This window comes from Papio anubis, chromosome 1 (genome assembly GCF_008728515.1).
Source record: "Papio anubis isolate 15944 chromosome 1, Panubis1.0, whole genome shotgun sequence".
Taxonomy (NCBI): domain Eukaryota; kingdom Metazoa; phylum Chordata; class Mammalia; order Primates; family Cercopithecidae; genus Papio; species Papio anubis.
This window is the reverse complement of record NC_044976.1, coordinates 184,604,781-184,629,854: the sequence shown is the minus strand read 5'-3', so window position 1 is coordinate 184,629,854 and position 25,074 is coordinate 184,604,781. Positions and strand designations below refer to the sequence as shown.

Below are 25,074 nucleotides of genomic sequence, written 5' to 3'. Positions count from 1 at the left end.
GACGGGGAATGGGCTGTGCGGTCCAGACAGAGTCAGTGCCATATGGAAGAGGCATTCCAATTGCCCATTGCAATACATAAAAACAATTCAGGATTCTAACTCTATTTCCTTGGCAATCGAGTTTAACTATCACCAGGCTCGCTATAATCAAATACCGCTGCTGTATTTATTAAATATAAGTTGCTAAACATATGGCTCAAGAGATGGGAAATAGGATGTGCAGTTGGTCTTAGCAGGGTTATTCTTCAGGTCTGCCCCCAGGTATTTAAGGCCAGCGGCAATCACCAGGCCAATGGCTGCCCAGAGGCTATGAAGAATGGATCTTCTGTCATGAAAGGGGGTTCTCTTAATAGTATATAGATGGTTAGAAATTATGACTAACGAGGTCAAGACTGTGGGTCCAATTCTGGGAACATATAGCTCTTGTCTCCTCTTTATTCAGCCAACATTTTACTAAACACCTACTATGTACCATGTCCAGCTCTAGAACTCAAAGATACTGAGCTAAGTAAATAATGAGCAAGATACTTGCCTAGAAGCAGCTTTGTCTAATGTAAAGAACAGAAGAATATAAATTTAACTGTAGTCTGGTTTGTGCTGTGAAATAGATGGGCACAGATTGATATATTTGGGAGCTAAGATGGGCGATCAACTAAAATAGAATGGTTCCCAATATTCACACAGAAATTTACAGTTTATATAATAGCTAAGTCTCAGACAAAACTGAGAAGTAGAGATGTGTTTATTTTCACAAGGGAGGTAATGGAAGTCAGAGTCTCTAACTGTCCAAGGTTATAAAGTCAATGAGTGGCAGTCCTGGGAAAACACACTGCCACCCGAGCCATGCCAGCCAGTCTTCACACGAGGTGCTATCCCATCCTGAGAGCCCGTTGGCAGATCAGGGCAGTGCCTTCCCAAGACTCAGAGCTCAGCTCCCTGACTGATGACTCTGCCATAGCCTCTTCTGTTTACTAATTATGTGGACTGTGGTCCTCATTATTCATGGTTCATTGCACAGAACCCAAAATCATTAGAAATGCACTCAAAAGTGTTCATTGTAAAGAGTGGCAGATTTTTACACACACATGTGCATTTATGTGTCCTTCCCAAACTCCAAAAACGTGACAAAAAAGAGATTTTTTTAAAGCTACATGCATTTATAAAGATAAAGAAAAAATGAAAGAGGAAAATAGCATAGAATTTTAGAGCTAGAAGCAGATGAGCAAGTGATAATGAACTTAGGAGTATTTGTTAAATGTCTATATATGAAGCAGACAGGTTCTCAGATTCCCCTCTACTATTCTGCAGAACTAGGCAATTGTCAGCTCCAACCCTGATGGAAGACTCTGAAGAGGTACTTCAGGCTCCCTGACATGAGGTTCAGCAGAGGCAGTAGCATCTGCTGAAAGCAGTGGGGATAAGTGGAAGTTGGCCTAGTGAACCAGAAGACCTGGGTCCCCTTACCCAGCTCAATTCTAAGAACTCTGGCTGCCAGGTTTATACCCTCAGGCAAGAGACTAAGCAGCCCAAGACCTCCTACACTCGGGGGTTATACAATGGAACGTCCAGCGGATTACCTACAGAGAAGCCCACCTGCCAGCAAACCAATGCAAACACACAGAGCATCCAATCAGCATTTTAATTCCTCACTGTTAAAATATCATGAAATGTTTCAGGAATGCCTCTAATATGAAAGAAAGAGACCAAAACAAAAGAAACAGCTAACTACAAACAGGAAAAAAGTGCAGAGACGAAGAAGGAAGGAAAAAAGCATTTTCAAAAAAAAAAATTCCTGTAATTACTGTATTCACAAAGAGGAAAGGAGCTACTGCATGTATAATAACAATAGTTGACGTGTACAGAGAACTTTCTATGGGCAAGACACTGCTCCAAGTGCCTTCACAGCAGCTTACTGAGTCTTCACAATAACCCTACATGAAGTGGATGGTATTATTATCCCCATTTTACAGTTGAAGAAACTGAGCCACGTAACATGTAAGCATGTTGTCAGATGTCACACAGCTGGTTAAGCAGTTGAGCTGCAGTTTGTACCCAGGCAATCTGCTGCTTCGGTTTATAATCTCAACCACCATGCAAACTATGTTGCTCTAATGCAAATAAGAGGCCATCAAAAGGAATATTTAGAGAATAAGAAAGAGTTACTGGGAATTAAAACTACAATTGCAGAAATAAAACATTCATTCTTGAAAAATAAAGTTAAGGAAGTGTTTCAGAAAGCAAAACACAGTGAGGAAGAAATAGCGAGAATAGGAGGGAATATATAAAAACAAACACCACCCCCTTGTGCAAAAATCTACAGGATCAACCCAGTGGGTCCATCCAAAAAAAAAATAGGTGTTTCAGAAAAGAAAAGATATTATGAAGAGGAGGAAACTACTACAGAAGTAATTAGACAATTTCACAGAACTGAAAGACCTGAAGTTTTAGAATGAAAACACCCACTATGTGCCTGGTGTTATTAATGAAAAATAATTCATAGGCACAACATTTTGAAATTTCAGAATGCTGGGAAACTGAGAATATGCTAAATGTTTTCCAAGGACAAAAAAATTCAAACATAAAAGATTGGGATTCAAACAATCTCACTTTCTCAACAATACATGGAAACTAGAAGACAGTGGAGAGATGACTTGAAGGTTCAGAGAGAAAACTATTTCTATGGGCAGTTGATTAGGGAGAATAAAATCAGGATTTATAAGAATAAAATAAGGATCCTTTTTAAGGATATAAGAGTTATCTGAAATGTATCTCTGACTCATGCACCCTCTTGGAAAGCTACTGGAAGATCTGAGAGTGAATTGATAAAGGGAGAGAAATGGGATCTAGAAAATCAGGGACTCCAACACAGAGGCAAATGTCAGGGACCTGTGAGGATAAGAGCTCAGGAAGATCCTTGAAGCAGGGACGTGCGAAGCAGACCTAGAGAGTAGTCACCAAATGTCCAGAGAGGTGAAGGCTTTGAGACAGATGTAGCCAAGAAACAAAGGGGAGCCAGTGGATTACCTGATGTGTTTTGAAAATGTTGGGAGGAGATCCAGTTTGGAGAGGAACTAGAGATAGTCTCATGTGTAACTCAGTTAAAAAGTATATAGGCAAATTAGGAGTTAAATTATTAACTCCAGGAGAAAAATGTACAGGAAAAAAGTTGTAGTGCTACCTATGACTCAGCAGTGTAGGTAAGTTATTTTTAAGCCCAAAGTAATATAAACAATGCAGAGTAATAAAAACTTGTGATATAACTATAGTGGGAAAATGTGGGCAAGAGAATGTGGATGTGTGTGCATGCAATCTCAAGAGCCTGTCTGTGTGTGTATCAGTCCACTGTTTATTTTTTATAGTAGAAAACTCATAGAAAATTATGCCTAAAATGGAAAAACTAGTAAACATGTTATTTAAAATTATTGAGGTAATCACCAAAAGAATAATTAAAACAATTAAAAGCGATTGCCTCTGGGAAGAACCTGGGGTTGAAGATAACTGAGAGTTTTATTGTAAGCCTCACAGAACTATCTGAATTATTTGAACTAGGTATACCTTTTCAAAAATTGAAATGTTGAAAAAGAGAACTATAATTGTCTTACTGAAGGCAGCAGGCAATACGCACTAATGGGTCGTTTTTGACTGGACTAATACAGCTCCTTAAAAGTGGAATCTCACTTATTAAGTTGGAGCTGAGTAATGAGAACTCATGGACACATAGTGGGGGATCAACACACACGTGGACCTGTCAGAGGGTTGTGGGGAGGGACAGCATCATGAAGAACAGCTAATGGGTGCTGGGCTTAATACCTGGGTGATGGGTAGATCCATAGCAAACCACCATGGCACACATTTACCTATGTAACAAACCTGCACTTCCCGCAGGTATGCCTTGGAACTTAAAGTAAAAGTTGATTTTTAAAAAGTGGAAGCTGGGTCCAACCAGTTTCAGGGGAAGGGTACCCAGCCTGTTTGTGCCAGAATTTAACTCTCAGTGGGACGGAGCCTGTCTGGCCAGGTGATCTCATTTCTGCCAGCCACAAATGCCGAGAAACCCATTGTTAATAGATCCTAAGGGAAGCAACAGGAAGAACCGGGAGAAGCAGGATTTTACTGCGTGTGAATCAGACCGAGCCCAGTCTGCTTTCCCAAAGGATGAAAGGCTCTTTTCACTCTAACTAGGATTTTTTTTTTCCCCCTTCTATGCCAGTTGTTTCTCAGCAACAGCACTGTTTATGGAAGGAGGATACAGGTTTTGGATGACATAAGGAAGAAGTAACTTTTCTCATCGGCCTCAAATTCTCAAAGCTAATGTTGAATAGTTTTGTTCTTAACCTTATTAATCAGCAAGTCAAAGAGCAAAAATTGAATTTGTGTAATGGAACCACACACTATGGGTAGATATAAAAGCAACCAATGAGGTTTACATACTGGTAGAAGAGACAGTCAACACACATAGATCAGGACCCTACCTGTGTGCATAAACTTTCTTCAAATATCCAAACGAAGAGACCACTAATCGAGTAGGCTGTCTGACCTCGCCTCTGGTACCCAGGAGGAGTGACTTCTTTGGTTGGTGGGTTCCAGAGAAGGAATTGAGTGTATGCAGACCAGCCCCTTCTTTTCTCTCTTTTTGGAGTGGCAACTTGCTCATTGGGAAGACGCGTTCTCTGCTTTTCTCAGGGGTAAATTTTAGATGAAAAGCCCATTGGGGTGGCTGGTATCTTTCAACTAGGCCTGGGTTGGCAAGTTTAATTCTGAGGTGCACTTAGCAAGTCCACTTACCCAGGATCTATACCACGTCCTCTAATCTAGGTTTCTTTTCGTTCCAATAATAGAGCTGACCTTCTGATCTCCAACTGCCTGTTTCCCCTTGTACCTCAACGGTATCGTGTGTCTCCCACCAGGCTGTCCGTTTCTGGCACATGCCAAGCTATTTCTTCTTCTGAGCCACTACATCTGCTATCTCCTCTGCCTCTGCTGATTTAAACCGCAGTCCCACAACTTTGTATGACTGGTTCCTCACTTTTTTGTTCTCAAACATTACCACCTCAGGGAGGTCTTCCCAGATTATTCTATCTAGAACAGACCCATCTCTGCTTGCTTTTTAAACCAATCACAGCTCCCTGTTCATAGTATTTATGGCACTAATCACAGTTTAAAATCAGCCCTCTGTATCTGTGGGTTATGCATTCACGAATTCAATCTACTAAAGAAAAGAAATATTTGGAAAAAAAATTAAAGAATAGTTGCATCTGTACTGAACATGTACAGATATTATTCCTTGTCATTATTCCCTAAACAATACAGTATAACACCTACATAGCATTTACATTGCATTAGATATTATAAGTAATATAGAGGCAATTTAAAGTATACAGGAGGATGTGCATAGGTATATGCAAATATTACATAATTTTATATAAGGGACTTGAGCATCCACAGATTTTGGTGTCCAAAGGGGTCCTGAAACCAATTCCACACAGATAATGAGAGCCAATTGCATATTCTCATCTATTTGCTAGTTTATTGTATTCTATCTTCCCTCTCTAATGAAAGTTACATGGGGGCAAAGACTTCATCTTGTTCTTTATTTTATCTCCAGCACCTGACATAATGTCTTGCACATAGTAAGTATGCAATAAATATTTATCCACTCAGTTAATGAAGTTAATGTTTTCTACAAAATAAACTTAATTCAGATTTTATTCATTTATTTATTTTGAGACAGGGTCCTGCTCTGTCACCTAGGCTGAAGTGCAGTGGTGTGATCTCGGCTCACTGCAACCTCCTTCAAGGCTCAAGCTATTCCCCTACCTCAGCCTCCCAGGTAACTGGGACTACAGGGCTGTGCCACAACTCCCTGCTAATTTTTTTTTTTTTGGTGGAGATGGGATTTCGCCATGTTGGCGAGTCTGGTCTCAAACTGGTGAGCTCAAGTGAACCGCCCTTCTTGGTCTTCCAAAGTGCTGGGATTACAGGTGTGAGTCACAGCAACTGGCTTAATTCAGGTTTTGAAGCATGGAATAGCTCTATTGCTAAAATTGGCAAATAGCTCAACAAATGATACTTCTTCAAAGATCCCTTTCCCTCTGTTTCATTAGTTCACCAGTTGACTCCTGGTCAGCAGTAAGCTGATAGCACTGGGGCTTCTCTTACCACCCTGGTAGGTATACCTGGTTCTTACTTGGGATATTCTGCCTTATCTACCTCTATTGCGGGATCTGGCCAGCAGCTCACAATGCAAAAGGACTCTCTCTTTGTTCCCAGGCGGATCAGAAGGTCGAGAAATAATAGACATACACAAGATAGTGAAAGCTGGGTCCAGAGGGGTCACCGTCTTCTGGTCCCACAGTGCCAACAATGCACTGGATATGCCAGCATTTATTATTAAGTTTAGTGAGGGTGGGGGTAGGTTAGTGAGGGATTTAGGGTCATTTGATTATGAGGTGAGATGGTCACATGGGGATGAAGTAATTCTTTAACATAACATCTGTATGCAGAAGTACAGTATACAGAGATAAGAATTTACAATATAGTGTGTGCATCAGTAATTTCTAACAGAGCCTTAAAACAGAAACACAGTCTTTCCATAACCTATGATTAGCAAGATATTAATCAGCAGCAACAGTTACAGCAAAAGCTGGTTACAAACAATTCATAGAAACGGGATATGAAGCTAGACAACTGGTTAGACCAGAAATTCTCAGAAGGGAGTATGCCTTAACCCTAAAGAGACCTAGAAGAGCCGTGGCAAGATTAAGGTGTTTATAGCCCTATCTTATCCATATGGACAGGTGCCCCCTATGCGTCTATTTATAGGCTCTCCATGAGGGTCGCATTCCATTCCCAGAGCTATGAACATCTGCTTTTCTGGGATAGGAATCTTGGTGATGTGAAACCTCCCTGACTGCACGTCCATTCATAGGCTCTCTGCAGGGGGAAGCACATCATGCGCTGTTGGCTCATTCTGGCAGTCCAACCTAGCATTGTCTTTACACAATCCTGCATGCAGTTTTGTATTTATAATAATCAGGAGCACTTCATCTTTTATTCCATAGCAATAGTTTCAGGGGGTCTCACTACACTACCTCCTCTCTCCAACCTATGACCTGAGTCCTCATTGCAGACTATATTTAGCTTCTGGATGCATCAGCATCCAGCCACCATTTTGGTTATTATTTGCTGTTTCATCCCATTAAAATCTATCATTTGGATTGTTTTCCTATTTCATTCCTTTTTTCCCATTTTCACTCTACATTCAATCTTGCTTTTGTAATACTCTGTCTCAAAAGAGTCTGTACCACTGCCTTTCAACTCCTCCTCCAATCTGGAGATCATATTTTCCTTAGTACTTCTCCTTCATGGCTTCACAGCACTTCATATTTAAAAATTAATATCTATATACCTTTAAAGATTTTAAAAAGTCATGAAGACTCTACATGAAATCATGAAGCTACTAATTTATATTTTATTAGAAATAATCTTCATCCACAGTCTAAGTGGCATCCCTCAAATTTCTAACCATAGTTCTAGAAGGATTCTATGCTATCCCTTGAAGGGCTTGTGGGTCAAACTCTGCAGTTGGAAGGTAGAAAATGGGTCAAAGGACTCCTCTGGAGCTAGAAGTCTCTATGGATCCTCTACCTTAGATGTTCCAGTCAGAACAAGGACAAGGCAAATCACAGCAGATTTTGTTCTCATGAGATTTTGAGTTCAACCCATCTAAATGTGACCTATAAGGCTCCTAGGTAGTTCACAGTCATTTTTAACTTTTCTGAAACTAATGTGAGATGTAGTTTATAGAGATTTACCCATCATGACTCATTCATGTATATAAATATATGGCTGAGTGTGTGTGTGTGTGTGTGTGTAAAACTTATTTAAGGCAGAGCTGTAAATGCCCTCAAAAATAGAAAATTAGATATCCAACTGAAAGCAGGGCTCCAAATTAGAATATACTTCACTGGGGGGTATTTTCTTTGATCCTTCTTTCCTAACAGTGTTCTAGAAATATTGAGAGGTAAAGCCAACTGGACTTCCTGGGTCGAGTGGGGACTTGGAGAACCTTTCTGTCTAGCTAGAGGATTGTAAATGCACCAATCAGCTCTCTGTAAAATGGACCAATCAGCAGGATGTGGGCAGGGCCAAAATAAGGGAATAAAAGTTGGCCACCTGAGCCAGTAGTGGCAACACACTCGGGTCCCCTTCCATGCTGTGGAAGCTTTGTTCTTTCGCTCTTCACAATAAATCTTGCTGCTGCTCACTCTTTGGGTCTGCACTACCTTTATGAGCTATAACACTCACTGTGAAGGTCTGCGGCTTCACTCCTGAAGTCAGCGAGACCATGAACCCACTGGAAGGAAGAAACTCCAGACACATCTGAACATCTGAAGGAACAAACTCCGGACACACCATCTTTAAGAACTGTAACACTCACCGTGAGGGTACGTGGCTTCATTCTTGAAGTCAGTGAGACCAAGAACCCCCCGGAAGTAACCAATTCTGGACACATTTTGGCGACCACAAAGGGACATCTTTTGGTGACCCAGATGGGACACATTTTGGTGACCATGAAGGGACCATCACTAAGCGGTGAGTACCATCAGATCCCTTTCGCTTGCTATTCTGCCCTATTTTTCCTTAGAATTCGGGGGCTCAATACTGGGCATCTGTCAGCCAGTTAAAAGCGACTAGCACGGCTGCCGGACTAAAGATACAGGTGTCAGGCTTTCTGGGAAAGGGCTCTCTAACAACCCCCGACTCTTTGGAGTTGGGAGCATTGGTTTGCCTGGAACCAGCTTCCACTTTTCTTGTACTTCTGGGCTGAGCTGAGGGTTGACAGAGAGGAAAGCCATTCAGCTCTGGGGTCCCAACAAAAAGTTGGTTGATCCTGTAGCCATGAGCGGAACTCTCAAAGTCATGCTGCCCAAGTGAGACTCGCCCATCTATCCTATCTGTCCTGACCCTTGCCTCCTAGGCCCTAATGCCTGTCAGACAAACTTCCTCTCACCTCTCTTCTCCGAGGCTAGCCCCACTTCTAAAAATTACTCCCTGTCTCTGGTGCTTTTCTAGTTTCTCCTATAAGAATGATTTCTAATATAAACTTCAGGACTCTATTCCCTTCTTTAGGCACCTGGGCTCACCAATCAGAAAGACATAATTTTTGCCCAAAGCTCTGTTGGGGGTTGGGGGGACTATCTTACTTGGAATTTTGGAATTCCTCCTCAGACTAGCAGGCCCAACAAAAGCTATTCCTGAAGCTAGGATATGGGGAGCCTCAGAAGTGATATTCTTTATTCAAGTGAGGACAAAAGGCATCACTCTTCCAACCCTAGAGTTCCCTTCCCTACCTCAGGGTATGGCCCTCCACTTGATTTAGGGGGCATAACATCTTTATAGGACAGCGGTAAAGTCCCATACTAACAGGAGAATGATTAGGACTCTAACAGGTTTTTGATAATGCATCGGTAAGGGCCACTAAATCCAATTTTCTTGGTTCTCCTTGTGGTCTAGGAGGACAAGCAAGGGTGCAGGCTTTTAAGAATGTGTTGGTAAGGGCCACTAAATCGACATTCCTTGGTCCTCCTTGTGGTCTAGGAGGGAAACTAGTGTTTCTACTGCTGTGTCGGTGAGCACAACTATTCTGATCAGCAGGGTCCAGAGACCATTGTGGGTTCTTGGGCAAGAGGTGTTTCTGGGGCTGCGTCAGTGAGTGCAACTATTCCGATCATCAGGGTCCAGGGACCGCTGGTGGATTCTTGGGCAGTGGGAGAAACAAACAAACCAAAACCACAGGCTGTTTTGTCTTTCAGATGGGAAACACCCAGGCATCAACAGGCTCACCCTTGAAATGCATCCTAAGCCATTGGGACCAATTTTACCCACAAACCCTGAAAAAGAGGCGGCTCATTTTTTTCTGCACTATGGCCTGGTGCCAATATTCTCTCTCTAATGGGGAAAATGGCTACCTGAGGGAAGTATAAATTACAATACTATCCTGCAGCTTGACATTTTCTGTAAGAAGGAAGGCAAATGGAGTGAAATACCTTATGTCCAAGCTTTCTTTTCATTGAAGGAGAATATACAACTATACAAAGCTTGCAATTTACATCCCACAGGAGGACCTCTCAGTTTATCCCCATATCCTAGCCTCCCTATACCTCCCCTTCCTATTAATGATAAGCCTCCTCTAATCTCCCCCATGCAGAAGGAAACAAGCAAAGAAATTTCCGAAGGACCACGAAAACCCCCGGGCTATTGGTTATGTCCCCTTCAAGCTGTAGGGGAAGGGGAATTTGGCCCAATCTGGGTACATGTCCCCTTCTCCCTCTCTGATCTAAAGCAGATCAAGGTAGATCTGGGGAAGTTTTCAGATGATCTTGATGGGTATACAGATGTCTACAGAGTCTAAGGCAAACCTTTGACCTCACTTGGAGAGATGTCATGTTATTAGATCAAACCCTGGCCTTTAATGAAAAGAATGAGGCTTTAGCTGCAGCCTGAGAGTCTGGAGATACCTGGTATCTTAGTCAAGTAAATGATAGAATGACAGCCAAAGAAAGGGACAAATTCCCGACCAGTCAGCAAGCCGTCCCCAGTATGGATCCCCACTGGGATCTAGACTCAGATCATGGGGACTGGAGTCATAAACATCTGCTGACCTGTGCTCTAGAAGGAGTAAGGAAAATTAGGAAAAAGCCCACGAATTATTCAGTGATGTCTACCATAACTCAGGGAAAGGAAGAAAATCCTTCTGCCTTCCTTGAGCGGCTATGGGAGGCCTTAAGAAAATATAGTCCCCTGTCACCTGACTCCCTCGAGGGTCAATTGATCCTAAAAGATAAGTTTATTACCCAATCAGTCACAGATATCAGGAGGAAGCTCCAAAAGCGAGCCCTGGGCCCTGAACAAAATCTGGAGGCATTATCAAACCTGGCAACCTCAGTGTTCTATAATAGGGACCAAGAGGAACAGGCCAAAAGGGAAAAGCAAGATCAGAGAAAGACCGCAGACTTAGTCATGGCCCTCAGACAAACAACCTTGGTGGTTCAGAGAACAGAAAATGGAGCAGGCCAATCACCCAGTAGGAGTTGTTACCAGTGTGGTTTGCAAGGACACTTTAAAAAAGGTTGTCCAACAAGAAACAAGCTGCCCTCTCACCCATGTCCACTATGCCGAGGAAATCACTGGAAGGCACACTGCCCCAGAGGACAAAGGTTCTCTGGGCCAGAAGCCCCCAACCAGATGATCCAACAACAGGACTGAGGGTGCCTGGGACAAGTGCCAGCTCATGTCATCACCCTCACTGAGCCCCGGGTATGTTTAACCATTAAGGGCCAGGAAATTGACTTCCTCCTGGACACTGGCGTGGCCTTCTCAGTGTTAATATCCTGTCATGGATAGCTGTCCTCAAGGTCTGTTACCATCCGAGGAACCCTGAGATGGCCTGTAACCAGGTATTTCTCCCACCTCCACAGTTGTAATTGGGAGACTTTGCTCTTTTCACATGCCTTTCTTGTTATGCCTGAAAGTCCCATACCCTTATTAGGGAGGGACATATTAGCCAAAGCTGGAGCTATTATCTACATGAATGTGGGGAACAAGTTACCCATTTGTTGTGCCCTGCTTGAGGAGGGAATCAACCCTGAAGTCTGGGCATTGGAAGGAACAAACTCAAGCTCCAGCCTTAAGCCTTCCCACAGGATGAAACTTCTCTTTATACGTCACAGAGAGAGCAGGAATGGCTTTTGGGGTCTTTACTCAGACTCGTGGGACAACCCTACCACCTGTGGCATAACTAAGTAAGGAAATTGATATAATAGCAAAAAGCTGGCCTCACTGTTTACAGGTAGTTGCGGCAGTGGCCGTCTTAGTGTCAGAGGCTATAAGGAAAGGATCTCACTGTCTGGACTATTCATGATGTAAATGGCATACTAGGGGCCAAAGGAAGTTTATGTCTATCAGACAGCCACCTGCTTAGATACCAGGTGCTACTCCTTGAGGGAACGGTGCTTCAAATACTTGTACAAAGTACTTGTGTAGCCCTCAACCCTGCCACTTTTCTCCTAGAGGATGGGGAACCAATCGAGCATTACTGCCAACAAATTATAGTCCAGACTTATGCCACCCGAGATGATCTCTTAGAAGTCCCCTTAGCTAATCCTGACCTTAACCTATATACCGATGAAAGTTCATTTGTGGAAAATGGGATACGAAGGGCAGGTTGTGCCATAGTTAGTGATGTAACTGTACTTGAAAGTAAACTTGTTCCCCCAGGGACCAATGCTCAGTTAGCAGAACTAGTGTCACTTACCTGAGCCTTAGAACTGGGAAAGGGAAAAAGAATAAATGTGTATACAGATAGCAAGTATGCGTATCTAATCCCACATGCCCATGCTGCAATATGGAAAAAAAGGGAGTTTCTAACCTCTGGGGCAACCCCCATTAAATACCACAAGGAAATCATGGAGTTACTGCACACAGTGCAAAAACCCAAGGAGGTGGCAGTCTTACACTGCTGAAGCCATTAAAAAGGGGAAGGAGAGCGGAGAACAGCAGCATAAGTGGCTGGCAGAGGCAGGGAAAGACCGGCAGAAAGGAAAGACAGAAAGAGACAGAAAGTCAGAGGGAGAGAGAGAGAGAAAGAAACAGAGACAAAGAGGGAGTCAGAGAGAGAGAGAGAGAAAGAGAGACAGAAAGTGAAAGAAAGAGAGGAAGAGACAGATAAAGAGGGAGTCAGAAAAGGAGAAAGAGAGAGGACAAAGAAGAAGTCAAAGAGAGAAAGAGATAGAAGTAATAAAGAAAAAATAGTGTACCCTATTCCTTTAAAAGCCAGGGTAAATTAAAAACCTATAATTGATAATTGAAGGTCTTCTCTGTAACCCTGTAACACTCCAATACCACCTTGTTGTCAGTGTAAACAAGGGCATAACCTGAAAGCACTGAGGCCACTGACAACCCAGAGCCTTCCTGTCAAAAATACTTAACCCAGCAGGTTTCCTAACAGGGGATCTAAATTTTAATTAATTACCATACAAAGGTCTGACCACACCTAGGAGGAACTCCCTTCAGGACAGGAGGATAGATGGTTCCTCCCAGGTGATTAAAGGAAAAAGACACAATAGGTATTCAGTAAGTGATAAGGGAACTCTTGTAGAAGCAGTTAGGAAAATTGCCTAATAATTAGTCTGCTCAAACTTGTGAGCTGTTTGCACTCAGCCAAACCTTAAAGTACTTACAGAATCACAAGGAGACATCTATACCAATCCTAAGTTAATATGGACTGAATGAGGTCTTATTAATAGCAAAGAATAATTGAAATCCCAAACTTACAAGGTTTTCTTTTCTTTTTTGTTTTTGAGACAGAGTCCTGCTCTGTCACCCAGACTTGAGTGCAGTGGCATGATCTCAGCTCACTGCAACCTCTGCTTCTCAGGTTCAAGTGATTCTCCTGCCTCAGCCTCCTGAGTAGCTGGGACTACAGGTTTTCAACAACAGTAAAGTTCGCTACCAAAACCGCCAAGGCCTAGACCTCCTCACTGCTGAGAAAGGAGGACTCTGCACCTTCTTGGGGAAGAGTGTTGTTTTTACACTAACCAGTCAGGGATAATATGAGATGCCACCTGGCATTTACAGGAAAGGGCCTCTGAAATTAGACTATGCCCTCCAAACTCATACCAACCTCTGGAGTTGGGCGACATGGCTTCCCCCTTTCTAGGTCCTATGACAGCCATCTTGCTATTACTCACTTTTGGGCCCTATATTTTTAACCTCCTTGTCAAATTTGTTTCCTCTAGGATCGAGGCCATCAAGCTACAGATGGTCTTACAAATGAAACCCCAAATGAGCTCAACAACGTCTACCGAGGACTCTTGGACCGACCCGCTGGCCCTTTCACTGGCCTAAAGAGTTCCCCTCTGGAGGACACTACAACTGCAGGGCCCCTTCTTCACCCCTATCCAGTAGGAAGTAGCTAGAGTGGTCATTGCCCAATTCCCAACAGCAGTTGGGGGTGTCCTGTTTAGAGGGGGGTTTGAGAGGTAAAGCCAGCTGGACTTTCTGGGTTGAGTGGGGACTTGGAGAACTTTTCTGTCTAGCTAGAGGATTGTAAATGCACCAATCAGCACTCTGTAAAAATGCACCAATCAGCACTCTGTGTCTAGCTGAAGGATTGTAAATGCACCAATCAGCATTCTGTAAAAACGCACCAATCAGCGCTCTGTGGCTAGCTAAAGGATTGTAAATGCACCAATCAGCCATCCGTAAAAACGCACCAATCAGCACTCTGTGTCTAGGATTGTAAACACACCAATCAGCACTCTGTAAAATGACCCAATCAGCTCTCTGTAAAATGGACCAATCAGCAGGATGTGGGCAGGGCCAAATAAGGGAATAAAAGTTGGCCACCTGAGCCAGCGGCGGCAACCTGCTTTGATCCCCTTCCACACTGTGGAAGCTTTGCTCTTTTGCTCTTCACAATAAATTTTGCTGCTGCTCACTCTTTGGGTCTGCACTACCTTTATGAGCTGTAACATTCACTGTGAAGGTCTGCAGCTTCACTCCTGAAGTCAGTGGGACCACTAAACCACTGGAAGGAAGAAACTCCAGACACATCTGAACATCTGAAGGAAAAAACTCCGGACACACCATCTTTAAGAACCGTAATACTCACCGTGAGGGTCTGCAGCTTCATTCTTGAAGTCAGCAAGACCAAGAACCCACCAGAAGGAACCAATTCTGGACGCAATATCATGTTAACAGTAGACTTTCCTGGATTTCAGAAAAATCTCATTCTTTTTACCCTCAGCTGCCTTGGATTGACATGGGCAGCCCAGGGACTTAAGTGGGTGCTTGTATGTAATATTCTGATTTGAAACACAAGTGGGCCCATATGGTATGTCTAGTAATGTTTAGAAAGTCCTAAACTACTTGTTGAGTTTATGCCCTACACCTGGAGAAAGTGTGGCAAGAAAAATATATTCTATTATGTTTTTCGATTTTGCCTTGATTTTAATCTCTTTATCCTGATATCTTGTGAACTGAGCATAGTTCTGTTATGTCCTATATTACAAATAGGAAAAAACAATATATATACACATATATAATGTATTATGTATTTATGTATAGTATATGCACATATGCATATATATGTATAACATATATGTGTATATGTATGTGTATATGTGTATGACTATATGAGAGATAATATATGTTGAGAAATTATCTTATAATAAATGCCTAGATTCAATAAAATGTCCTTAACATGACAATCTGATCTGACAAAAATACTTTAAATCTTCTATCTATTAAGACTTATTAAATCTTCTGGTTATAAATGTTGTTTAAAAATGTTCTGTGGTAAGAGATACAAGGCTTATGGAAAACAATTCTTGAAAAGAGAATGTATGTCTGATGATATGCATAAACTGAAGCTGATGCTACAGGCAACCTGAATCACTGACTGCAAATAAAGTATTGATCAGAAAGAAAGAAATCTGAAGGACTTCTCAAGAAAAAAAATGGATGGCAGAGAAAACTGTCATAATTGCAGGGGAAGTGGTCTTGAGGCTCAGTTATGTGACTTTTCCTACTCCCTCTGTGTCATTCTAGCCTATAGGAGAGAAGACACAGAGCTCTCAGGAAGAACAGAGCTGAGACCCAGGGATTTAAAAGACAAATGAAATCTGTTCCTCTAATTCAAAAGGAAGCTGGGTCTTTGTTAATAAACAACTAGAGACACAATCAGGACTCAGGATTCTGACCTTCAATCACTCTTCTCTGGAAAACTTCCAAGGAATGAGAGCCTAAGTACCCCTGTGCCTAAAATAGAAGTTGGGTAAGCCAACTTGGAGTTGGGTAACTCCAGGCCTTCTCAGAGCAGTCCCAGACCTCTTTAACTGAAATCATGTAAAAGAGAGGACCTCAAAGGACATATCATCCCTAAAGAGAGAAAGAGACTATCTCAGCATCTGGACCCAAAAAAAATCCCCTCAACTTTCATCCATTAATAGCATCTCTTCTTCACTCTGAGATGGGGTGGGCTAAATGTGGGTAGGAGGGAGCAGAGGGAACACTTGGATGTCCCTGAGCCTTGCACAATAGCTCAAAGCTCCAAACAGGGCATGTAGATCAATAATAATTGGGATGAAGGAAAAGAAGTCTCTGGATCTCTGGCAAGGAAGAAAACCCCCAGAGTGGCTGCTGTGGCAAAAAGGCTCCAAAGTGAGGTGACAGTGCAGTGGAGCCATGCCAAGATGGGATTCAGAGTTCATAACAAAGGAGGAGGTAATTTTAATCAAGGTATGAGGATAAGATGAGAATTAGATTAGCATAATTTGTGAGAAATGTTCTACAATAGCTAGTAATTTCTGATTAGGTACATCATCAATGAATTAGAAGTTGATAGTATAAGGTTTCTACATAAAAGTAGCAATAAATATGTGCTTACTTTCATCTAAGGCAAAATTATCAAGGTGCAAGTAGTATTGTTTTCAACGTTTCTGGCACATGGTAGTTCTACTAAATATGTTGAATTAATTATTGAATAAGTTATCGTCCACATTTTTTAACTTCATGGCCTTATCTTGCATACTGCCATTTAGTGGCAGCATCCCTAATTGTAAGCAAAGTACCAGTTGAAAAGAAATTCAATTTTGAAGTATTAGTACATACTATGGGGAAGGAGTTTGTGTGTTTGTTTTTATTTGTATAAGTTTTTAAACCAAGGAATACACTAGCAATAGATTGTATACATGTTTTTATTGTTATCCTAGATGATTCAGGGGAGCCAAAAAATTCTCAGAAGTCTTATCTTTTTCACCTGGAATTTATCTTAGCCTTTCCAGCATTTTCAGAGTTAGACTGTGAAACAGTAGAACTCTTTTAATGTTTCTAATGTCTCTTGACTCACAAGTCACAGGGGAACTGATGAGTTAACATTCTAAACATTTCAAAAGAGTTTAAGGAAATGTTCATTCTCCAGCAGCAGGAGATGAATGCAAAGGTCCAGAGGGCTTTGTGAGCCACCTCCTCACTGACAATGATGGACTCTGTTTCTACCTAGGAAGAGAACATAGGGGGCTGACACAGGCGTTCTATTTTTTACTCTAATGAATGCTATTTTCATTTGCTTTAGAGAGCAGTCCCCAAGAAGACTAGTGACAAGATGAAGGTTCACTGGCTTCCTTTGTCCCTGACAGGTTCAAAAGTGCTGTGCAGGTGGCAAATTAGACTTGGCTTCCCATTAATTGATAGGAAGAAACTTTCTTTCCTGCTGTTCAGATTGTCTTCGGATCCTTTAGCATACATGAGGTTTCATGGAGTTGTTATTATATTTATTATTGCTGCTGCCAATGCTGTAGGCAATATATTTGAGAAAATGATGAAGGCTAATAGCAATTAGAAGCCTCTCTGAATAAATGTCTTAAAGTAGCAAGAAACTTGAGATTAGGTAGGGTGAAAAGTGTATCAATTGATATCAATTCTGATTTGGGGTAGCTCTGGGTCTGGGCAAATAACTTATTCTTTATTATATTTAAAGAATTAGAGAAAATAATAATATTGATGATGATAATTATGATATGCTATCACTTTTCAAACTCCTACAGTGTTCAGGCAGCATGCACAGTGCTTTACATACATTTGGTCATTTAACCTACAGAGCAACCCTAAAAGGTGATTATTCTTTGAGCACTGGAGGTGTAAGGGATTGGCCCAACTTCACACAGCTTGTAAGTAGTAAAAACATCATTCCTCCTCAGTTTATAATGAAAGAACTACAACCAAGCAAACCACAGTAATAAGAGTGTAGATCTTTCCTTCCTATGACATTCAAGCAAACAGAAACAAAGACTGACAAGGTGAAACGAGAAGGATTTAAACCCATGGAGGACAACTAAAGGAAGAAAAAGAGAATGTGTCTTCTCTAAAGCCTGGCAGCCTTTTCCATGAAAGTCGGGAAAGAGTTTTTGTTTGTTTGTTTGTTTGTTTTTTAACAGATCAGCCCTACATGTTTTGTGGAGTAAAAGCTTGAGAGTGAATCACAATGATATATGTGAGTATTGGACACTGTCATGGCTTTCTGATGTGTTAACAAGGCTAAGCTAACCTATATTCCCCAGAATCCCCTTTCTGGCATGTTTCTGGTTAAGGTGGGATTCCGGGGAGATTCTTTCAAGAGAATGGAAGTATCAAAGAGGAACAGCAGCCAATCTGTAATACATATAACCTTCTCCCAATTATTCAATCAAATGCTATTCTAGGTGCCACTACAAAGAAATTTTGTGGGTACAATTAAAGTCCCAATCAGTTGAGTTTGAGTTGATAAAAAGAAAGATTATCATGGGTAGACCTGACTCAATCAGGTGGATTTAAAGAGGGACTAAGCTCTCCTTGAGTATGAAAGATTCCAAGCAACAGAGGAGAAATAAATTATAAAATATTTCTACATTCTGGGGCCTCCACACTCACCTCATTGTTGCAGATCTGCTGATTGACCTCATTGGCATGACGCAACAGTTGGAGCTGCAACTCTATTACCTCTGGATCCTTCCTTCATGAATGTTTACTCTGTGGACTTGGGGCACACGCACACACACACACACACACACACAAACACACACTTACTTCCCATTGGTTCTGCTCCTCTAGCTGTACTCTGATAAAAACACTGAGAGAGGGTGAAACCACAGCACATTTGAAAACCAGCCTGTCTACCAAATAAGTAAGCTTATATAAGAGATTGTTTTTTTACAATAGGAGGGGCCACTGACTGCTACAGCATTCTAGGCAAAATCACATGCAAGAAAAATTAATATAAAGTCATATCCAACTGTGAAGAAGAGAGAGCTCTTTTAATGGAGCAACATATTTTATTAATCAGCTTGGGCTTCTATAACAAAATACTACAGGCTGGGTAGCTTAAACAACACAAATTTATTTTCTCACGGTTCTGAAGGCTGGAAGTTCAAGATCAACATGCCGGCAGAGTTGGTTTCTGCTGAGGCCTCTCTTCGTGGCTTTCAGGGAGCTGCCTTCTCACTGTGTCTTTGTATGACCTTTTTCTCTGTGTGTGAGTGGAGAGAGAAAGAGGTCTGGAATCTCTTCCTCTTTTTATAAGAACACCAGTCCTATTGGATTAGAGCTCCATCCTTATGACCTCATTTGTCCCTAATTACCTCTCCAGTGGTCCTGTTTCCAAATTTAATCACATTGGGGGTTAGAGCTTCAACCTATGAATTGGGGTAAGGAGACATAATTCATTTTATAACACATATCTAGCAAACAAAAAGAAGAAAGAAAAATATTTATAAAAGTAGGAAATGTGAAGGGCGGACCATTCCTTCCAAGAATTAGCTGGTTATTGGTAGAAAGAAACCTTCTGCTCTTCAGGTGGTCACTGGATACTGCAGTACATTTTTTACCCACTCTCCCTCCTGTTGCCTGCTTCCCACCAACCACATAGAATGTCCTCATCTTCTCTTTACCAGATTATACATCAATATTGGCCTCTTCACTGTTTTTTAAAAGAAAAAGTTCATGCTTTGTTAATGGATTTACTGAAGAATCATAAGAAAAACAGAAAAGATAGTTTATATCGCACATCCCACAGCAAAGTATTTCACAGTTTTGCAGCCGATATAGCTTCTTGTATTTTCACCGTAGTCTCCCTCCAGGATCCTACACCCCAAGTTAGTCTTTGGCTCCTTTATTGTCCCAATTAATTCTGCCCCTAACCTGACTACTCCATCAGGCTACTGTTATTTAACATAACATACATTTGTGGTCCCATCCCACCAACCCAAGTGATATATCAAACAACACACAGTGGTCTTCCTCAGAGGAGTTCTAGTGAGACATGCCTTTCTTTATCTTGCTTCAAGAAAAACGGAACTCTAAAGGAGTTTCATGCTCAGGCAAGACAGGCAGGTGCACCAGCCAACAGCACACCACTGAGTGGATGACCATAACACAACAGCTCTTTAGTCATCGGTGTAAGGTGGGCTGATTTGGGTAGGGGACAAAGATAGAGGGAGAGGTAGGCTTCAAGTCACTAAAGATAAGCAGATATTATTTCCCAAAGACAAGGCTAAATTCTTCAAGAAAGAAGAAATGGAGCAAACCTAGTTTCATTATGGTCTCCTGCTCCTAATCAGGAAAGAGGAACAGGCATCGTCTTGACAGCTGGTTGGGACAGTTGGGCTCATGGAAGATAGTGCAGGTCCCCCTGAAGGAACTCTCTCTACTGATCATAAAATGGCCAGTTTAACACAGCATCAAATTAATAATGGAATAAAGCTTTGCCACAGCCTTGAAGGCCTCACATTCATCAGCTGCACTGTTGGAATGTGGCCTTTCTGTGCTCTTCCCTCATCTTTTTACACAAACACCTCTTTCTGGGACTCACCTGTGAAACTCTTATACTCAGGTGCCTGAAAAATGTTTCTGTGATTCGGTTTGGAGAGGCAACATGGTGCAACAGGGAGAGTTTGGGGATAATGTGTGTGAATGGCTTTGTTAAGGGTGAAGACAACACATAAAACGAAGCATTTCTTTTAGAGTCAGGAGACCAGAGTATTAGTACCCATTTTGTGCGTGACTTTCAGCAACTCATTTTACCTCTTGAGAATTCAGTTTCCTTCTTTGTAAAATTATGGTATTCAACTAGATGCCCTCTAACATCCACTCTGGATCGATAATGGCCATCATCATAATGATGACTTGATATTTATCACACATTCAATATGCTTCAAGGTGCTCTTATAACTCTTCTAAGGTGTCACCTCGTATTTTTCACAACAATCCTATGAAAGTATTCTTTTCATCATCATCTCTACTTTTCTAACCCAGGTAATTGCCTCTAGTGCCTACACCCAGCCACTATGCTATATTGCCACTTCGAGTGTATTTTAATGATGTGTTCTATAAGAAACAAACACAAACAAACAAATGAAACCCTCTGAGACTGCCAACAAAATATCCAGTACTCAGCTGTGGATTTTTTCAATGGTGGTGGCAGATATCTCCTACTTCATTTATGTTCTTATCCAGGATTCTTATGACCAACATGGAAGAGTTGGCCTAGAGTTAGCAGCACAAACTCAGAGTGAGAAACAGGCAAAGCTGACTGGCTGTCCTGGGATTGAACTCGTGACCTTGGGCTCTTTATCAATTGGAAATGTTTCACTTCCCAAGTTTTTGACAGGTATTTACATGCGCTGTGGCTAGAGAACCAGGTTTTAACATCACTGGCACGGTCTATATTGACTGGCTGTGCATGGACAAGTGTCATCTTGCCACATCTTCTCCTTGGGAGTCTTCAGAGGGGGAAAAGCAAAATTCAAAAGAGGTAGCCTTTCCCTTAGTACTTAGAGATGGCTCAGAGCATCAGCTTTAGGTTAACTCTGATTTCTATTGCCCAGCACAGTCACCATACCACAAGTGGCCTTCTCCTTCTCCCTGCTCACCCCAAACCCACTCAGCCTTCCAGAACAGCTACCCACATTGACTTCCCTGACCTCTATAGCATTGTCAACTCTGCCCTAAAGTTTAGTGCCCAGTTATGAGCTTTGTCCTGCTGCTTCATGACTGTTTCATATGCCTTTAAATCTTATGTGTACTAACAGGGACCCTGGAGAAAATGAAGCATTCATTTTTAGTTCCTCTGTAGTACTCAGGTCAGTTGTAAACTGAACTCATGTTTCCATTACCACTAGCCAAACACTCGCTGAATTGGATTGAAAGAAGGAATTGCAGGTAGGGTACCCTCCTGAAGAAGAGTCCTCAGGATCCAGGGTTCTTTGTGGAAATGAGAACCCCTGACCATGATTTGCTTGTAGACTCTTTTGGGGCTAACCTCTTACTTGGCATGTCCACCACTGACATTCTTCAGAGTGTGAACATCAACAAAAGTTTCTAAGGAATACATATCTGGGAAGGATACCGTGAACTGCTATTGACAGTCATCAATATCTAAATTCCAATTACACTGGTGGAAAACCAAGCAGAAAGTCAGGTCCCCATGGGAATCATGCTTGGGGATCAGGTCTAAGGAGGGAGAGTCAGCTCCTAGACAACAAGAATACAGGAGGTGAGGATGGCAGGGTAAGAAAGTCAGGAAGACCATGAAAAAGGCAGTGAGGCAGCCCATGGAGATGTCTTGTGATGAGGCCAGCATTTGGGGAGACCTCCCAAGTGTATTTCTGTGAATACAAGAAAGCAAGACAGATACCTGCACAAATAAGATCTCATCAATTTACAGTCTAAGGAAGTCCAGGACTCTCCTAGTGTTGCCCTTTATTTGATTTAGCATTCTAGGAAGAAATGGAGTAAGGATGATTTTTATTGATATCTTATTTTGAAGAAACTGCCTTTGAATTATCTAGCTCTTTCTGTAAAATATAACCTTGGTTCTCAATAAAAACTTACTGAGTTGAAGGGGCATGTGAGCATCTTCCCTTCACGAGGCTTCCTATGGGGATAGAGGAATGTCTAATTTGCCTAACCAAGTATGTATACTCAGACTCTCTCTCAAGTATGTATGTACTCAGGTCAGGGTAGGACAGAAGAGAGAGTCTTTGTTGTTTCCATCAGAGCATGTGCGAGGTTGACTGTGAAGCAAATAGAGGCAATTCTGGGCCAAATGGCCATCACTGGCCAAGGCATCTGCAAATCACATTTGTTTTTTGGCTGCAAGGGAAAGGGCTTGGCTGTCTCTGTCTTGTCTTCCTCTACTACCTTGATCCCCTGGGCCAGAGGAAGGTGTTGCTATTGATGTCTTTCCCAGACATGGCTTATTGTTTTTCTTTGTAGATTTTATGCATTGGCAGCCAAAAACCTTGAGTAAGGAAATGATGCTTTAAGAACAAAACAAGCTCTTTTGTATGTGACATTCAGGACATCAGACAAAACGGTCTTTCCAGACGAAGCTGGCTGGCGATGGGAAGAGTGGTGTCTGTGGGTCATAAAGCACACTGTCTGTACATATTTCCTGCTGACAGGCACTTACTGTGCGTGCCAATCCCATGTGCTAATGTCATTCCATCCATCTCCACCGCAGTTTAGGTCTTTGCTGAATAACTGCCTCGTGTAAGGTCCTATGGTCAAGCTAGGAAGAAAGTACACTGGCCTCAACACCTTCTCAGATGATTTTATGTTTTTGTTGGCTGTCTCTAAATGTTTCATTTTTTTTCTACAAAGTAAAGAAGAAAGTAGAACCAAAGTAAATAAACTAGCTATCCATTTCTTGACTGGATTCAAAACTTGGAATTTGATTGCATATTGAATCTAGCCCTACTGCATAGGTTTAATAAACTTTAAACAACGTGACAATTTCCCTTTAGAGTTGAGAGTCCCAGTCCCCTATAGGACCAGAAGTGTCACAGAACAAGGGAGCCAATATTAGCCAAGTCCTAAGAGAGGAGCGTCTTGTCAAAGTGGCTTGACCGTGTTCAGAGACCTTTGCTTCTTTCTGTTAACCTTGTCATATCTCCCAAACTGTTTCATTTTGTTCTTTTCTATGGACATTCTATAATCTTTTATAGCATGAGAAAATATACACATGAATCATCTCCTTAGGCCCAAACTGGAATTACCTTTCAGGGATTTGGAAAAAGAAACAATGTTTGGTGAGGATGGGGAACAAAGTTCAGAGGAGGAGAAAGCAGTTTTCTCCCCTCTACCGAGTCTTTCTTATAAGGCAGGGTGGAGGGGGGAAGCTGCAGACAGGTGAAAAAACTGTGAGCTTGTGGTAACCAACCTTTCCCCCAACATACTAGGCAGCTGTAAATCTTGATTGAGTAATGAGTAAAAGGAGTCAATTGCTTTCATTGATTTGCATAAGTACAATATCATTACGATCGGTGACTTTAAAAAATATCCTATTAGTTTTTATGTGCTTCATAACTGTAGGTTAGATTTTTTAAAAACTGAAATGTAGGGCAGCAAGAGGAAATTGAAAATATATGTTTCCATTCTTAAGTGAAATCAATGTGAATCTTTAATAATATTTATTTCAAATATGTCACACAGGAAAGAAAGGATCTCTTTAGAATTTCTCTGTGATGCTGTCCTCAGGGTCCATAACTCAGAACTGCTTCAGTCTAAAAATATTTCATAACTCTGGTGCTAAAAGGACAGAGAATTTAGTGTGAGGCAGAGAATTCTGAAGAAAGATATATAAATTTCTTTCAATTATAGAGACCAGTATTACATGAAGGATAGTGATTGCGTGTTCTCTATTCCTATTAAGACAATGAAAAAAAAAATTGAATAAAGAAATACTGTAGTTAGATACAAGGAAGAACTTCCTAACAGTGAGGCTTGTTAAAAATGAGAGAGTATTTTCTAATCTCTCTTCGAGAACAAACTTTTTAGCTTATAAGGATACCAATTGACTAGAGGTTGTTTATGGGGAGTTTCACCTTAATGTAAGGGAACTAGCTCTTCCAACCCACAAAGTCGAAGTGACACACACACACACGCACACATTAGTACAAGTGTTCACAAACTTTGATGTCAGGAAAAATTACCTGGAGAATTTTTTAAAAATATAGATCCCATGGCCCATTTTCAGAAATGGTGATATGGTAGATTTGGGGTGCTATCTGGAAATCTGCATTAATTTTTGAAGCACGTCAGAGCTTGCAAAGCACAAATGTCGTGTTAAGGCCTCTGACCAAGGTGCCAGCAGACTGGGCTCCTCCCCTAGTCTGTCACTAATTCATTAAAGGATCTTGTCAAGCTGCAGCTTCCTTGCCTAAAAAAATCAATATAAAACCTCTTGCTCGGTCTCCTCCGCTTGGTCCTTCTATCCTATTAGATAAATCTGTGAAAGGTTCTTCAAAATAGAAAAGCACTTTGCAAATCTGATGGCATATTCTTTTTATCAAATTTTACATCCCTCATTAATCACTCTCCCAAATTAATCAAAGAAGGTCTTCTCTTCTTCCAGCTAAATTTGCCCATGGAATTTCAAATACACAGATATTACTTAGGAGTCTGCCCTGTGTGCAGACCTGCAGGACCCAGTTCTGCTACTTTCCACCTCTATGATCCTGGGCAAATTATTCAAAT

At 41.5% G+C, this 25,074-nt stretch overlaps 1 long non-coding RNA gene across 1 annotated transcript in view; it reads right to left on the bottom strand.

Moving 5' to 3' along the window:
• LOC108583326 overlaps positions 1–19,099 on the bottom strand; it is a 77,072-nt gene extending 57,973 nt beyond the window's left edge. The window contains exon 1 of the long non-coding RNA XR_002520259.2: positions 18,472–19,099. This is a non-coding gene — a long non-coding RNA (uncharacterized LOC108583326). The remainder of the gene's footprint in view (positions 1–18,471) is intronic.
• Between the last annotated feature and the right edge of the window lie 5,975 nt (positions 19,100–25,074).